This window comes from Halichoerus grypus, chromosome 5 (assembly GCF_964656455.1).
Source record: "Halichoerus grypus chromosome 5, mHalGry1.hap1.1, whole genome shotgun sequence".
NCBI classification, from domain to species: Eukaryota; Metazoa; Chordata; class Mammalia; order Carnivora; family Phocidae; genus Halichoerus; species Halichoerus grypus.
The window spans coordinates 70746756-70762276 of NC_135716.1; the positions used below are offsets into that span (position 1 = coordinate 70746756).

Here is a 15521-nt window from a genome sequence, read left to right on the forward strand (position 1 = left end):
ATCCCTAGGGCAGGAAACCCTCCCTCACCAATAGGATGAAGAGAAAGCCAAAAAAAAACCATAGAGCTCTGAGGTCATTACCAACATATTACACTTCAACTAAGTTTCTATCTTGAGAGTTTGGACACCCATCTTACAATGTAAAATCAGGCCTCACCCCAAGTAAGTGTAAAGCACAGTTTACACCCTCTCTCTAAGAAGTTTCTTTTTTTTTCTCATTCTTTTTCTCCTTTACTCAGAGTCAAAGATAAGACACATACACCCACCATCTCTCTAGGGAGTGTTTTTGCTATCTATGATGGGGCTGGGAGGCTGGAGAGCCTGTTAGCAATTCTTTGTAGGTGAATTTCTCCAACTTGACTTTTAGCCCTGTTCAGTCCTGTGGTTTATTTCCTACCCCCTACACACAGGACTTATCAAATCCATTCAAAGCTACTCCCAAATGGAACATTAATGCTTGTGGTTACTTACTACATATTTTCTCCCTTTCTTATCCTTTCTGCAAAATTTAATTTTTTCTGTAATTTTATCATCTTTTAATTTTAATTCCAGTATAGCAAAACTTAATTCTTGCTCCACATGCATTAAAAATATTTTTGTCATGGGGTGCCTGGGTGGCTCAGTCGGTTAAGCATCAGACTCTTGGTTTCAGCTCAGGTCATGATCTCATGGGTCATGGGATCACACTCTGTGGGGAGTCTGCTTGGCTTCTCTCTCTCCCTTCTCCTCTGCCCCTCCTCCCACTCTTTCTCTCTAAAATAAATAAATAAATCTTTTAAAAAAATTAACACCTTTACAAAAATATTTTTGCTCATGTATATTATACAGATCCACTTTTTTTTAGTTATACCAGAAGTTTTCTAAACATTACACTCTCTCTCTTCCTTCCCTACTTCCTTCCTCCCTCCCTTCCCTACCTCTCTCTCTCTTTCTCTCTAACACACATGCATGCACACATACACACACACACACAATATAAGACTTATTGAACCTTTTTGCATGTCATTCATTGTGTGTTCCACAAGCATGTGATTATATTGGCGCCACAGCATTTAATCATAGAAATGTAGATAATTTAGCTAATTTCTATTTTCAGACATTAAGATTCCAGAAATCTTAATATTTTTACAGCTATAAACAGAACCACAAATCATGTCCTTGTATAAAAATCTTTGTATCCTTGATTATTTCCTTAGAATAGATTCTTGGATGGGTTATTATCCTGACAAAGGGTATGAACTCTTTTAGGGCTCTTGATGGATTTTGCCAAATTGCTTTCTAGAAAGGTTGTAGCAATTTACAATTCACTGCAGTGTGTGATAGGTGAAAAGTGCTGTCTCTTCGGTGATTTAATGTGCATTTCCTGATTACTCATGAGATTAGACATTAACCAAATGCACTATATGTTTAACCAATTCCCTTGTAAGAGTATCAGGTGATTTTAATTATCCCGTTTGAAGCTTTGTTCTTCACTCAAAATATTTGTGCATCTTCCTCTAAGCATAATGCTGTGTTATAACTAAGGATTAGCTCACCAGCCCAGCATACTTCAATACCCAAGGAAGAACTGGCATACAAGGGAACAATTATGTAATGATGCAAGGAAATGTAGCGGCAAATGAAGGCTTCTGCTCAGCAAACCCACGGCTGTACAAAAGCAAAGATCCTTATTTCACTGTTTTGAATAATCAAAATGAGGCTTAATATAATTTCATAATTTCTATTGAAAAGGAAAATACCATATTGAAATCTGACTTTAAATGATTTTTAATTTGGCTATTTTATAGCTAATACTGTTCTTCTACCCCAGGGGTATTTTGGATCCATTCAACACATCTATTTTCTATACCAACATCTTGCTCAAACCCACTGCTTGTTTCCATGATCTCTGGGAAGGGATCTGCTAATTGTCACCTAAAGGAATTCCGAGATATTATTTAACAAACTATTACAATTTAATACAATGATAGTAAAACCACTGGCTTTTCTCTTAGTTTTATAAATCACATTCTTAGGAAATTAACTCTTTCCTTCTAAAAATATTCTTTCCATGTGAAATATCCCTTGGAACAGTCATTTGTCTTTTCATTGCATTATTATCCATAACAATTTCTTAGTGAAAGCCTCTCATGTGAAAATATGGCCATCTCGATGAAATTTTGTGATATCCTCACCAGAATGTTCCTTTAAATCCCAGATAAAAAGCTTTATATCTCTTCATTCCCTTGATACCCAGAGACAGAGGGTCGGTTGACCATGAATGCTGCAGGCAAGAACAAAAACATGTGCATGCATCTCATTTACACCAGAGGACAAAAGAGAAATATATATATTTCTGTTTTAAATAATACAACTAGGTAAAATCTAATGCAGGAAAAAAGTAGATTGTGTATCAAGCAGCTCCTTTATTGAGAGACTAATTTTTGTTTTATTATGAAAATTTTTACACTATTTTCCGGGTGCACTGGCTTCATGAAGGGTCTGTTTGCATTGTAGGTTGCCAGAACTAAGAAATGCTTTGCCTAATCTCCATTGTTGCAGGCCTAATCCTGGTAGATGTGATGGGCTATTGAGTACATCATTTAGGCAATATTAAAGAAAACTGTATCTTTATTGAAAAAGGGAAAGAGGGGCACCTGGGTGGCTCAGTTGGATAAGCGTCCGACTCTTGATTTCAGCTTAGGTCATGATCTCAAGCCCCATGTCAGGCTCTGCACTGGGTGTGGAGCCTGCTTAAGATTCTTTCTCTCCCTCTCCCTCTGCCCCTCCCCCCCTTACGTTCTCTCTCTCAAATAAATAAATAAATAAATATTTTTTAAAAAGAAAAAGAGAAAGAAAAGAAAGAAGAAAGGGAGGGAGGGAGAGAAAGAAAAAAGAGGGAAGAATCCACAGGGTGGCCAGGCAATGCTCTGTTCTCAGCTGGGTTTCCTTGTCCATCTGTAGTCAGCTCTGCTGATCTTGGCAGGTCTCTTCAGTATGCTAGCTTGAGCTTGCTTTAATGGTGGAAGCACAGCTAAAAACGAAACAAAAGAATAGTGTGTGTGCAAGTGTGTGCAAGGCCTCTCAAACCAGCATAATATAGTCTCTTCCATTTTCTAGTGTCCAAAGCAAATTCCAGTATTAATTCAGACCTAAGGAATAGGGAAATGGATGGCACCTCCTCATGGGAAAACCTGCAAAGTTGTGTTTCAAAGAGTATGGATAAAAGAAAAGAGAAGAATTTGAGCTATTTTTGAAATTCATCTACTAAAAAGATAACAATTGTCTACAATAAAGTTGCATACATTATTCCTCCCAATTTTTCCTTAAGTTTACCACATCCTATGATGTAATTTTAATAATAACAAATCATGCTATATTTACCTCCAAGTCTGTTATGTGAATAACTTTATTGATAAGCATCTTCCGGGTCAATATATATCTAGTTAGATCCATCCTTTAATGTCTCTATAAGGTTTAATAAATCAGTGTATCATCATTTAAGCATTTCCCTATGGGTGAAAATATACTTGACTTTTTTCCTATCGCAAGCATATCTCTACAAGCACATCTTTGTATACTCAGGATTCTAGTAATAAAAGTTTGTTTCCTATTAGAGTGATTTCTGGTTCAAAGGGTGGATATATCTTTTATTTTACTGGAATACATTTACTTTACAGAAAAGGGCTAGTTTTGGTAATATATGTGTCAAAGTAATTAATGCCAGTTGTTGGAACAAAGAACCCCAAAGTACGGCCACTTAACACACAGAAAGTCAGATATGGGTCAGGCAGCTATCTTGAATAGCTCTCTACCACAGGGTTACTAAGGAACCTCAGCTCCTTCCTTCCACCACGTGCCTCTGCCACCTCAGAGAGTGGCCTTTGAATTCCTTCACCAGATCCTCTGCATTCAACAAGATGCCAAGAAGAGAGTGTTAGGATAAAGAGATAAGGAAATAAATTAAGGCCAAGGCTTGGACTTTCTTATTTTCTTTCACTGATATTTCTTTGGCCAAAACTCAGTCTCATAGCCTCAATCTAAGTACAAGGGAAGCCGGGAAATGTAGTTTTCTTATGTGCTCAGGGCTAGGAACAGTACCGATGAACATCTGGTCAGCTTGTGTCTCTGATGATATATTTTCTGTATGTGATATTTCTATTATTTTATTATTATTATAATATTACTATTATTATTATTATTCAAAAATCCTGAAAAACTCAAAAAGGAACAAATCTTGCATAATGCCAGAACTTTTAAAATCATAAAAAGAAGCAAATGCTCCTTATCCATCCCATCCCAACCCTACAGGTAAACACTGTTAGCATTTTAGAGTTTATTCTAGTTTGTTTCTGAAACACGCATCTATTTATCAAGTATCTATCTGTCTATATCTGTTACATATCTACATGTTAGGGGCTGAATTGTGTCCCCACCCCAAATTTAACATTTTTCATGTTGAAATTTTAAAGCATCTCAAAATGTGACTATTTTTGGAGATAGAGTCCTTAAAGGGGTAATTAAGGTAAAATGAGGTCATTAGGGTGGGCCCCAATGCAATATGATTGGTGCCCTTATAAGAAGGGGAAATTAGGACAAAGACATGTATAGAGGGAAGGCCACCTGCAGACACAGGAAGAAAGAGGCATTTATGAGCCAAGGAGGGAGGCCGAAGAAGAAGCCAATCCTGCTGACACCTTGATTTCAGATTTTTAGTCTCCAGAATTGGGAGAAAATAAACTTCTGCTGTTTAAGCCATCCAGGCTGTGGTACTTTGTTATGGCAGCCCTAGGAGACAAATACACCTGACATAATTGCACATAAATTATATGCTTTCAAACTCCTTCACATTCCCCTTTGTACATAAGCCTTCCCCCCACCCCACTTTCTTTTTTGGCTGCAAATAAATCTTTTTAAGTTTTTGCCTATATCTTTTTTAAAAAGCAGTGATTTTCATTTACATTTTCTCAGTTTCTAGTGAGAATTAGAATTTTTTTTCACATGTTACTATTTGCTTCTGTAAATTCACTATTTGTGCCATTTATCTATTTTCAAGATCATTTTGCTCCCTTTATTTCTAATGCAAAGACATCTGTATGTTATGGATAGCAACACTTTGTTGCATAAAATGCGAAGATTTTTCTCGGGATCTGCCATTGGTATTTCGACTCGGGTTATGATTTATAGAGGCTTCACATTTTTCTATTTCTTCATGAGCTTCTATTCGTTAGACACTATGCTAGTTGTTGCGGGATATAGCATGATAAGCAAGTCAGAATCTCTGTCCTCAGGAGGATTATAGTCTCTCGGTTAGTTGAGGCAGGTACATAAATATGCAGAATACATAGCAGCCTATGCAAGACATCATGAAAGAACAAACACTCAAGCTGGAGCAAGAAGGTGAAGAAAGACTTTACAAAGAGCATTCATGGAGCATCTTGAAACATGAGGTGAGCCAAAAGAGCATGTCTAACTAGTACCCAAGACCTGTTTATTAAAGGCTCCTGCCCACAGAGTCTGAAATAGCAGCCTCAAGAATATTCCTTTATTTGTTTGGTTGATGATGTTTAAGAGTAGCAAGGTAGGGAGGGGTGAGGTGTGGAAATAGTAGGCAAGAAAAAGCGGGAAAGAGAATGGATCTGCCCTTTAGGTTTCTAGGGAAAGGTCAGAAAAGAGCAGGCTCAGCAAGGTAGGGGGGCGGGGGGGTGGATGACATCAGGGCTCCACCTCCACCCCACGCAAGTGATGAACTTGGGGCTCTAACCAATTCTGAACGACTCCCTGGGCCTTGTTGGTACAGCTCAGGAGCACTCAGTGTATTAAGTGAACACATGTCCGTGTGCTCTGGAGGCACCCTGAGTCACATTTGGCCATGCCTATGAGAAAGCAGCTCGCAGAGTAAAGGAGGGTACATGTGCAGAGGTGCTGTGCCTGAGCTGGAATCCTGGCTAGCACTTTCTTACTTTGGGACTTCCCTACGTGGTGCCTTTACCTTTCTGTGTCCCAAGTTCTTCTCTGATGAACTGGGATTAATAATAGAGCCTGCCTCATGGGGTAAGAAATCAAGTGGGATAATACATATAAGGAATTTAAACCCATGCCTACGCTAAGGACGCGATACATACAAGAAGTATTATCTTATAGTCTTTGTCAATCTGCCTACCAGAAAGCATATTTTGTCTTCTTATTAGCATCCTTGTCATACAGATAGGGAAACTGAGCATCAAAATATGGATCCAGGGGCGCCTGGGTGGCTCAGTTGTTAAGCGTCTGCTTTCGGCTCAGGTCATGATCCCAGCGTCCTGGGATCGAGCCCCGCATCGGGCTCCCTGCTCTGCGGGAAGCCTTCTTCTCCCTCTCCCACTCCCCCTGTTGTGTTCCCTCTCTCATTGTCTCTCTCTCTCTGTCAAATAAATAAATAAAATCTTAAAAAAAAAAAATGGATCCACTCCCCAAAGTCTGGCAGATAGCACAACTTGTATGTAGACCCAAGATGGCGGATCCCAGAACAAGGGTTTGTAATCACCACACTGTGGTCTCCCCCACCAGCAAGCACACACTAGCCAAGAGTATAGAAGCATTTTTTTTCTACTTCCTTGGCAGAAATTGTTGCTTGCATTGGGGTAGTTTCAAGGTAAGGAGAGCAAAGCCAAATAGTGTCATCTAAAAAAGAGGGGGTAAAAAGAAATTTTCTTTAATATATTCTTCCAGGCTTATTTAATTATCCAGATAAATGAAACCTTAGATCTACATATTCTTCGGTGCCCATAGACCAAATATAAGGGCACACTTGCTGAAGTTGTGTTGGTGTGATCTTTCTTGGCCTGGAACGGGAGGCCAACATCCCTCCAAATAGCCACGGAGCTAGCACTTTATGACCATTGGAACTGGACCCCTCAGAAGGCAGCCAACAAAGGCAACGGCCAACGAGGTTGGGAGTTTTCCTTTCTGTACAATTCTTTTTCTGTCTGATCACTTGGCAGTGGGAATTATTTAATCTGATTTGTAGCCTCTATATCCTGCCAGAACCTCACATTCTCAAAATATTTTAGAAAATATTTTAGAAAGGAAATTTTACACTGCCTATAAAGTAGAATACCTACTTGAGATATTCTTAACAGAGGGGCTGCTGCAGTGACAAGGAGGTTTCAGCCAAGAAGATGGTGGGGAACTGCCCATGGCTTTGAAACTCACATGGGAAGAGTCAACTCAACTGCAAAGACGGAAGAATTGCAGGCAGCTCAGGAGAATTTTGACACAGCTGTTAAAGGACATTGCAGAAAGAGACTTTCTCCCACTCCTGTTCCCCAGAAAGAGCCCAGCCATGAAAGAAAAAGAATTCAAATGTATCCCCAAATGCAGAAGGACATTCAGTGCCATCTCATCACTTCAGCCAGTTCTTCCTCGGGTTCTAAAATTGAATACAACAGTGCTTTCAATTAGAACAAGCAGTTACTTTATGTGGGGACAGATTAAGTTAGTGTTAGTGTTCAGACTCCCTTTTTGGATTTTCAATTCCCAACACTGAGATGAAAAAGATGTTTTGCAGCTCCCTTACTTCTTCCAACTTCTTGAAGCCCAAAGATCCAGAATAAACCACTGAGTTCTAAGCCAGGTCTATTACAAACCCCACATCCTTGGCTTTAAACCCACCTTTGCCACCTTGGAGCTATTGGTGAGTGTTCAGGAGTCTAGGTCTTCAAGTCAGGGATGCTCTATCCAATAGTATACAGTAAATGTCATTACCTCTCTGTGTCTCTACATCTGTATCTTATAGATCCTGAAAAAAAATTCAGATAGACAACAGATGATGAGGTCATAATAAATGTGTTAAAGGAATACTCTTTAAAAGGCATATGCTCCCACTCTTTGAAACTAATGTCACAGAAAGAATAAAATCTTTTTTTTTTCACACACTGTTAAGCAGGAAACATTCAGTCTTATTAGGACAATTTTTAGGTTTTAGTGGTTAGAGCTAAACTATATAGCTGGACCAATAACCTTGCAGTGCATATTCTGTTTATTGGAGAGGCAACAAAGTCCTGGGATTTAAAGTGCTGTAAACTGCTGTGTTCAAATCCTGGCTCTACCGCTTCCTGTGATTATGAACTTGTTAGAATTATTTTGTCAACACACAGTGAAGAGAAAGCTGTTTAAATTTATTTGAACTCAATTCAACTAAACAAATAATTACCGAGTACTTGTTATGTTTCAGAAATTGTGCTTGGCATTGCAGAGCCTCAGAAATGAACAGGACATGGGAGGACTGCCCCAAAAGCTTGTTGAGAAGAGAGAATAATAGGATCACATACACACACACACACACACATATAACCGTAGCACACACACCACACACACACACACACACACACACACACACATATAACCGTAGCACAAGGTGAAATGCAAGAAGTCCCATGAAAGAATGAAAGAATCACTAATAATTGTTCAGGGAAGGAGAATGGGGAAAGCCCAGATCGGGTAGGAAGGACCAGGAGGAGTTTCAGGAAGAAAGAGAGGGTAGTGATGGTGGCAGGAGGAAGTGGAAGGCAGGGCTGGGCCTTATAGAAGCTAGAAAAAGACAGGGCATGCTAAAAGAATATGAACTGATCTGCTCCGGTAGATACACAGACACTGAGAGAATTAAGACTAGAATTTAATATATTAAAGATCTGGAATGCTGGGTGTGGAGTCCTTACTTAACTCCAAAAGCAATAAAAATGGGCAACATTCACTGATATGCACCAAGTGCCTCTGGAAGCTTCTAGAAAGAGATGAAATATTGGCTTAAACTCTAGATGCAAAGATACTGAATCAATGGGAAGCAACATTATGAGTTTTCTTATGTGGAAAATAGCAGATTAAACTTTGAATGGAAATTTATAAATTAATTTACAATTTTTAAGAACGTGTTGGAACTTTATCACATTTTACCAAGAGGCAGCCTCTCTGAAAGACCTTTTTTTTGCAGGAATTGAAATAATTAAATTGAAGATTCAGTGTACCTTTTCAATCATTTTATTAAAAAACTCATTCTGGTTTTCTCTGAGGGAGAGATAAACCACTGCTTAAGGAAGTGGCTGAATCTTTTTTTAAACTACTGTATTCACTATAAAATATATGACACTATTCCCAAATAACACCTAATAGAAGCTGGTTACATCAAAATCAGAAAAAAACTTGCCCTTTCAAAACGAGCTTTTTGTGCTTGTCTTTAAAGCAGATGTTAGAAGTACAAGGGTGATTGAGATATAATCTAGAATGGGAGAAGAGCTTATGAACAAATCATCATTACAGCACAGTAATGAAGGGCTACACAATGTGCCTTGGTGGAGGAGGAGGGCTTAGCACAGCTTGACTGAAGGAATATTTGATTTGAGTCTTGAAGGTAATAGGAGCTATCATGTGAATATGTGGTAGTGAGCATGTTCTTTCTAGACTGAGGGAACAGTAGGTGCTAATGCTTGAAATTAAGACAAGCACAAGCAGCTAATTGCTGGAGAGCAAATGGTTTGATGTGTTTGGGTAACAGAAAAGCTCTTGAAGGCATTTAAGTGGGGCAATGGTGTGCTCCCAAGTATCTGCTAGGTTGACAGTCATGGTGGGTGTGTAGATGCTGAATTGTAGGTAAGGAGAACCGGTAAGAGACTTGGTAAAAGCAATAGTCCGGGTAAGAAATGACAAAGGATGAGACCTATTGTTAACTATGGGATTGAGTGTAACTATTAAATGAGATATGCATTCCAGGAGAAAATTATTTATATGTGTATTGCATTTATCATGTGTGTACATTGCAAATTTATGTGTGTACTTATTTACGATTTTATTTATTTATTTATTTGAGAGGGAGAGCATGAGTGGGGGGAGGGACAGAGGGAGCTGGGGAGCAGGGAGCCGGACTCTGACTCAGGGCTCAATCCTAGGACCCTAGGATCATGATCTGAGCTGCAGGCAGACACTTAACTGACCCAGTCACCTGGGTGCCCCGAGATTAATGTGTATATTATGAGTTCCAGTGGACTGGAGAAATACAGCCAGATATAGCTGGTAGACTGTTAGAAATAGGCACCTGGGTGTCAGAAAATAGAAAAGGGACATAGATTTGACAGGATTAGAAAATAAGTTGTAGTTGGAGCTATGGAAGGAGATAATCATCCAGGAGAGGGTATAGAAAAGCTTTTGTGGACTTGGAACCCAGCACTGTGTCTGGCAATGAGTAAGCACTCTCAAGTGTGGTATTTGTTGTGTGGATGATTGATTGAATGAGAAAACAGGTGAATGTCTACCATTCCCTCCTGGAGAACATTCCTCCTTGGAATCTAGGATTCCATGTTCCCTTGGTTTCTCTTATTTCTCTGTTTCTTGTCATGCTGCTCTCTTTACCTCTTTGTTCTCTTCATGTAGAAGCTCCCCAGTTGTCTATCCACAAAGACAAATATAAGGCAGGATCCCTTCACTTAAAGACTTCACAGTCTAACAAGGAACCAATTTATAAAGCTCCAAGAAAGTCAAGTAATGTGAGAAATAAACTGTGCCCAGTGAAACGGTCTGGTATACATTCAATGGGAGTCTTAGAAAGGACAGTTTCAATAGAAAATATTTCAGAAACAGAAATCCAGATTGCTGTGGGTTGAAGAATAAATGGGAAGGTGAAGAAGAAGAGATCGGGAATCTTTTAAGAAGTTTAGTAATAATAGGGTGAGAGGTGATAGAGCTGTATCTGGAGGGAGGGCAATGTCAAAATTTATTTTGTTGGGGGAAAGGGGTGCAGGGCATGGAAAAGTTGGCCAAGAACCTAACAAAGCATAACAAATATTGTCTTAGACCTCAAGGAGCTAATTATTTATTATAGAAAACAGACATGTAGATTGACCAGGAAGGTAGAGTGTGATAGATGTTTTGACCAGTCTGGAATGTGCCAGTTGGAGAGTCTGCAAGACTGTCCTGAAGAAAATAATGATTCGATGCCTGATCTGAATCTAAAAGAGAAAGAGAACCTCTGCGTGCAGATAGATACCAAGGGGAAGGGGATGCTGGGTAGAGGAAACAGCGGGGACAAAGGCAGAGGAATATTAAAAACATAAGGGTTACAAGTAATTTGTCATTTTCTCCCAGCGTGTGGAATACATTTTCATTTCATTAACAATGATTTCTGAAAAGCAAAGTTTTAATTTTTCTACAATTCAATTTATCAAATTGCATTTTGTGTCCTAAAGAAGCTTTGTGTAATCCAAGTCATGATTTTATTCTATATTTTCTTGTATTATTTTTACAGTTTTAGCTCTTAAATTTAAGTCTATGCTCTGTTTAGAGTTAGCTTTTGTATATGGTGTGAAGTAAGAGTTTATTTTTGCATTAGGGTATCTAATTGTTCCAACAGAATTTCTTGAAAAACAATCATTTTCCCATTGAATTACCTTGTCACTTTTGTTGAAAATCAATTAACTATGTATTTATGGGTCTATTTCAGACTTCTCTTTTGTTCAATTGATTTATATGCCTATCCTTCTGCCAATATCATGTGGTCTTCATTATTGTAGCTTTACTGTAAGTCTTAAAACAAGTTGTACGAATTTTTTCCAACTTTATTCTTTTCCAAAATTGTTTTGGTCCTTTGTATTTCCATAAAAATGTTAAAGTAAGCTTCTTATTTTCAATGAAAAAAAAAGCCTAAAACTTTTATTGGGATTTCATTGAATCTATAGATTATTTTGAACAGATGATATCTTAATTATATTAAAGCCTTCATACTATGAACTTGGTATAGCTCTCCATTTCTTTAGGTCTGCTTTAATTTCACTCAGCATTGTTTTTGGAATTTTTAGTGCACAGGTTTTATATATTTTGTGGGATTTATGCCTAAGAATTTCATATTTTTGATGTTATTATAAATAATTTTTTAAAACGTCCAACTGTTGGGGTGCTTGGGTGGCTCAGTCAGTTAAGTGTCTGACTTTGGCTCAGGTCATGATCTCAGGCTCCTGGGATTAAGCCCTGAGTTGGGCTCCCCACTCATCAGGGAGTCTGCTGTCCCTCTCCTTTTGCCCCTCCCACATTTGTGCTCTGTCGCTCTCTCTCAAATAATAAAATCTTTTTAAAAAAATGTCCAATTGTTTGTTGCTTGCATAAAGAAATAGAATTAATTCATACTGATCTGGTATCCTGCAACCTTTCTAAACTTACTTACTACTTTTTTTTATAGACTCTGATAAAGGACTTACATCCAGAATATACTCAGCAATAAGTGGACAAACAACCTGATCTTACAAAGGCAAAAGCTTTTAGCAGGCTCTCCATCAAAGAAGATATACTAGTGACAAATGTATGAAAAGAGGTGAGATATTCTGAAGTTGAGAAAACACGAGGCTGGAGAGAGACGTAGATCACAGAGGATCACACTGTCCAGCTTAATATTTTCCTGGGCATATTTATATACTATAGCTACTAAAATGGCAGATTAATAACTCAGAAAAAGGAGGAACTGGTTTCTCCTTTGGTAACAAACTCCTTTGGTTACTTATGAAAACCTTACTGTAATGGAAACACTACATGAAAATCTCATTGTCCATAAAATATTACAATACAAAGGTATTGGGGTCAAGTCCTTCAAGACGCCTCAATATCTTCAAGATAAAGTTCCAGCTCTCAGACAAACAGTTTCGGCGATCTAAACTCGCCCTCTGGGTCTCCTCGTTGTCCCACCGTCCTTCCCCTACCCCCACCTTGGCACCTCAAAAACCGCCCCAAATACCAATCTCTTGTTCTGGTTGTTCCCAAACTTTTCTTTGTCTTTAAAAGCCTCTTTGACTTTGTTAATCCTCTTCCCTCCGATTAAATGCTATTCTCTCCATTCATTCTCTGGTAAATTTCTCTTCTAGGGGTTATAAATGCTTATAGAGGCCGCACAGAAAACACAAATGAGTAAAGCATCCAAGGGAGTGGGGAGCAGAGGAGCAACAACCACCAACATATATTGTTATGTAAGACACCCAACATATAGAGGGCCCTTAATAATGATGTCCTTAATTAAAAATGGCATTAGACCCTAATTATACAGCTGAGGCACCATAGAGAATGCAATACTATTGTAACTCTTCCCAACCTGTCACCGTGGAGTGGAAGTGTTTACATATTATGATATCTTGAATTTTTTCCAGTAGCTTCCTAAGTTAACTCCTTCGGAGACAAAGGGGAAATAGCTAAGTTAAGTTGTCTTCTTGCAAAGAGCACTGTTTAAGGAATTGATGATATTTGGGGCCATCAGTCCTATTCAGAGAGATTTCATCTCTTCCTTCTAGGAACTTCTCATCAGCATCAAACACATTCATACAGACAGACATATTGGAGCACCATTAGGAACAAAATGGAAACATTAAAGCAATCCATGGATAGTCAAGTAATTGCATTACATGAAGGTCAAGCATAAGTGGATTTGTAGTGGAAGGAAATAGTGAGTACCTAATCAGGGCAGAGATCAGGAACTGTACTGGAAACTGGGCAGGGCAAGGGTACAAAATCACTTACCTAATCAGCCCTGGAAGATTTCATGGGATGAGTGGGGAGTCAGTAGCAACCATCAGCCTGAGTGGGAGCTGAAGAGTCTCTTGCTGTCTTCAAAATGTATGATTTTTGAATTAGTGAATTGAAGGCTACACATTAAAACACACTATTTTAAAGCAAGGAGGATTCCTTTTCTTTCATCTTTGGCTCCAAGATGGTCCTATAAGGCCATCCTTACCACGTGAGATTATCCTTTTATGAAAGTAACATTCTAAAAATGTATCCAATAGTTTAACTCCGAGTTAACTCCAAGTTTCAATATTTAATATTTAATTTAAACATTTTAATTCCTAGTTTTATAACATGTCTTAAATTTTGCCAGCAAGATCAGGTGTTTGCTGTTTGTCTTTGTTACCAAAGTTCTTGAAAATATACAGGGACAAATCTAATGTAAAAGAAAGCATTTTTCGACTCTAAAGAACTGCAAGAGATGTCTTGGGTCCCTGTCTGGATGAACTTCATTTTATGCTATCCAAAATTTGTGAGCACAGAAACCCTTTAGATAATTAGAGCTAAGTTTGAACCCTCTGCCCACTTGGTCATATAGAAGGAAGGTGTATTTCAAGAAGAGGGGTGTCCCTGGGTGCTTGGGTCATGTGACCTGACAAACTTTTATTCGGGGCAGAGATGTTACACCCAGTCCTATGGAGAGCCCACACTCTCCTTTGGCAATACATTCAAGATCCCTGGGGAAAATTCTTTCCCTGTGTGACTAAATCCTCAATGCTCTAGTATTACATCCAATTTCTTACGTTGTTTCTTCAGTGGAGGTATTCTCTCGTTGTTTGTCAAAGAACTCTTGAGATACACGATTTGAGGATATTACATTGCCCCCTCTGAATATGCCCCCTCCAGTCAGGTCCTTTAATCTTTCTTAAAGGTCTTATTTTCCCAATCCTTTAATCATCTCTGTGGTAAAAAAACTAAGTTCTCATCCCTTTTCGTCTCACTGTAGATGAGGTACTGACTGGCCTGAGTCCTGTGGGTTATATTTATGTTTCCACCCAAGTGATACCTTCCCAGTTTAAATTGAAGTGTTCCTGTTGACTCATCATGTCTTTTTGAAAACCAACAATAACAAAACACAGCTATGGACACAGTTCAAGATAAGACAGAGTGTACAAGTAAGCCAGAATTATCTTTCCTTTGTATTACTCTGGGTCCCTTTCGGGCTCCAATTCATGGGAACGGGTGAGCCGTGATTGTCCATTTTCACCAAAATAGCATTTACTAGAGCAGGAATATTAACTCAGGTAAAGCGAAAGGACTGTTCCTTTCATCTCAGCAGTTCCACACCTACTCACCTTCCGAGTGACTTTTTATAGAATATTAGTTTGCATTAAAAAAATCCCTTTAATTGCTTGGGAGAAACACTTCACGGCCACGCTCCAGGCCGATCCCCTGTTGCAGCTGCTCCTACTTAAGGGATAATTGTGGCCTCGCTCTTTTCCAAGGAACTAATTCTGCTTTTGAAAGGATTTGTCCTCACAGTTTATCCTGATGAGAGAGGACTGGATTATTGCTGTGTAAAATAGCTGAAGAGTCCCATTATGGCTATTATGCCACAAATGTTGTATATTGTTAAAGATCACAGTACTGTCCCACACTCAATGGTAAGATGTGCAGGCTTTGGCCCCCTTCCCATATTATGTAAAAAATACTGCATTTTATGAGTCATTTAGTACCATGTGAGGTATCTGCGGACCCTATATCATTTCCTTCAAACTTTCCTCATCATTCTGAAATCCTTTATTTTCTGGTTGAAAGACTTACAATCTAGTCATTTCTCACTCGTCTCCCCAAGAAATAAACTTCAGTACTCTCTGTTCTCCCACTGCATTATATTATGGATTGCATATCATTCTATTTTACATTTAAATTACTTTAGAAAACTATTAAAAAAAAAAACCAAACCTCTGGACAACAGTAAATTCTAACTGGTAAATTGAGAAAATGTAAACGTTCCTATCAAAACCATTGAT

The 15521-nt window shown here is 38.6% G+C and overlaps 1 long non-coding RNA gene across 1 annotated transcript; it reads right to left on the minus strand.

Annotated features, from left to right (window-relative positions):
• Nucleotides 1-2592: 2592 nt before the first annotated feature.
• LOC118522377 (uncharacterized) lies at nucleotides 2593-13625 on the minus strand. Its single transcript, XR_013447519.1, has 3 exons — nucleotides 13504-13625; nucleotides 7633-7759; nucleotides 2593-3013 (listed from the first exon to the last, which is right to left on the minus strand). It is a non-coding gene; the product is annotated as an uncharacterized LOC118522377 (long non-coding RNA).
• Nucleotides 13626-15521: the final 1896 nt, after the last annotated feature.